A 3,242-nucleotide genomic window follows, 5' to 3' on the forward strand; every position below is an offset into this window, starting at 1 on the left:
GTTCACTGTAACTGAAGACATCGTTTCCTACGCATCTAAGCGTAAGTTAAATAAATTCCATTTTGTTTAAGGAACCATTACGCTTCCCGTGCCGCTCAGACTGCATCGCCAAAACTCCCACCTGTCCGTATCCAATTTGCCACCACCCGGCCGCACCACCGTGACCAACACCACGAGCTTGGCTTCCCAGCTCCGTGTTGCCCGACACAACTCAGGAAGGAAAATGTACAAGACACTAGTTATCCAAAATTTTAATTTAACATTTTGGACTATATTAACTATATTAACTCCCCCTATGCAGAAGCGAAAAGTTTGCTTTCCTCAGGCCTTACACCTTTTTGCTGGACTTTATCATCAATGAAGGATATGTATCATGAACACAGGCCAGCACTTGTAGACTACTACAAGGTACAATTTAAAATAATTTTAAATATTTCCTTATAAAAGATTCTGGCTTGCTATCCAATAGTCAGACATGGATTGGAGTCATTTTACTTTAATGAATAGTAATTTAATTCAGCTACAGAACATAGATTGCCAAGATTATTCAAGTTATCCAACAGCTAAAACAAATGATCTGACTAAGAATTACTAAATTCTAGGCTGGAGAAAGAGACATTCCAAAGAATAAGAATTAAGAAATCTTTATTTGTAACAAAACAAATAAAAAAAATAAAATAAAAAATATCCCCATACCCATTCAGATTGAGTTGTTCACTTCCTTTCCTTATTTGTGTTCCCCTTTATTTCATCCCTCATAAATTACATGTAAATGAAGATGATCCATGAATGCCAGACTTGGGAAGAAGGACAGGATAAATCAAAGAAAAAAAAAGATTGTTATAAAAGCTTACTGAAATGTCCTCCGAGCCATCAATGCAGTGATCTGTCAGAGAAAAAAAAAGCAGGCTTCCCCTAGAAACAGCTAGAAACTCAATGGTTGCATCAGGAAAAATTATTAAATAAGCCTGTGCCTTGACCTCAAAGCATGCAATATCACCCCCCGTTCTATTTATTTGGAGTGAATCTAAATGAAACACTCAAAGGAACCAATACTTTCAAAAAAGTATTTAGCTTGGAATGAAGTTGTTTCTTTTCTGCAGCTGCTTTTTGCGCTGTTTCAGATGGAAAAAAAGGAAGATAAATGCCATGTTTTTCTTCGAATGAAACATAATTTATGCCTTATTAAATGATAAAACTAGGTTCAGGCAGTTGGAGATAAATGTATTACAATGGTACAGGTCCTTCCATGACCTAGACAGGCGAATAGTCAAACTTCATTTACTGAAAGAAAATAACATAGACATGAGGCCTTGGTTTAAGACACCACTTTTCAGAGTAGCAGTAAATAACAATTAAAACAGACTAGTTTTGTTCTTTAAAAGAAAAAAAAGTTCACATTTACATAGGGCTTTCAGAAGACTGATTCTGGGCTTTTTGTTTGTCTTCCACCCTTTTGCAGTTTACCATCTCTCCAGCTGTTTTCTTCCCTGTTTGATGCTCTGTTTTTGTGCTTCTCTTTCCTGTTGCAGTATACTTTTTTGAATGTTCTCTCCTCAGTTGTGCATTTTACCCTGCTGCTGCTTCTGTTGAAGTCAGTGGCAAAACTCTTATTGATTTCAATGTGGAAATGATCAACTCTCACTCCTTCGCCTCTCTCATTCTTACCCTCCATCATAGCTGGCAGCAAAACCCCACTGACTGTGGCTCTGATCTCTGAAGTGCCAGTAGACAGTGCTTTTGAGTTTTGATCCTACTCAGATCATTTTTCTGACAGCCAGGACTGTATCAAAATAGAAACATTACTGTAGTGAAAACCATGGATTATAGATTTATTTTACTTTTTTCATCTGGTGCTGTGTGTTAAGATTTCCTATATTGTATGGTCTTTCTTAGTACTTATCTTATTTTCAGTCCCCATGTTCACAGTGTTTTTAGTTCCAGCCACTAATATAAACATGTGGCACTAAGAGTGAAAATGGTATCACTTTCATACACGTATAAAACATGTTAAGGCAGAAAAAAGGCTAAGCAGACAGATATCCATATCCCTTGTCATGCCACAAATGCCCAACATTTGTGGCCATGACAGGTGGTATCAGTTTGTGCCACTCTTTTATTGAGGCAGGCATCTGTTAGGTTTATGGCAGGAGAGCACAGTCAGTCTAGAGATGTCTGCATTGCTTTTGGCAGACACTTTGGGGGCTTCAGGGGCATGATCCTGCATGCCCAGGGATAGAAATTCAGGGGGCACATGGGATTGTGCCCCTAAAATCCTGGGAACACCTGCCTGGGCTCCAGCCATTTGGAATTCCCCAAGTGCTCATTGACATTCTGGTGTGTTCCCAATCTAGGAACCATCTTTTGAAAGCAGGCTTTTTGAATGATGCCTCAACATAAAGACTTAAAGTCTCTAATAACCACATCTAGCCAAAACATTTATGTCTAAAGGTAAATTTAATATATGTTAAAATTGAAAATATAATTAAATACTCTTTTGATAAAATGCTGCTTTAAATGGAAAACTTACACTTTTTATCAAATATCTGAAACCACTACATTCTCAGGTTTGGGCCAATACTTTTTTCAGTAAACAAATTAAAATGTTAATGAATAGTTGGAAAACAAATCCCAACATTTTAGGACCAGCTTTATGAGTCATTTTGGAATAAAAATGAGCCATTATATATATTCCCCCATAATGTCATATACACACACACACACTCTCACACACACATACATATGTACATACATAATTGCATAATTCCCCAGAGGGTATTTTATTATATATATAATATATATACCAAGCCAGGTGTATTTTTACATATTAAATAATTATACACCCTGCATAATTATACATATATAATGGGGCTTGGCTGGCTCTATGCCTCCATGTTAGGATACATGGAGGTCAAGGGGAAATGGATTTGGTGGTAGGGGTCTGCTACAGACCCCCACACCAAGGGGAAGAACTGGATTTGGAATTCCTGAGGCAGCTCTCAGAAACCATAAAGACTAGGGAAGCAGTAGTCATGGGGGACCTAAACTACCCTAACATCTGCTGGGAGACGCAGACAGTAAATTCCCGCCATTCATGCAGGTTCCTATCCTGTGTGCAGGACATCCACCTGACACAGAAGGTACATGAACCCACTAGGGGGAATGCCTTACTGGACATGGTATTGGCAACGGGGGATGACATGCATCCTTATAGGCTCGGCAGTGCTACACTGGCTAGCACT

This window comes from Gavialis gangeticus, unplaced genomic scaffold, assembly GCF_001723915.1.
Source record: "Gavialis gangeticus isolate Ggan-Ray unplaced genomic scaffold, GavGan_comp1, whole genome shotgun sequence".
In the NCBI taxonomy this organism is placed as follows: domain Eukaryota; kingdom Metazoa; phylum Chordata; order Crocodylia; family Gavialidae; genus Gavialis; species Gavialis gangeticus.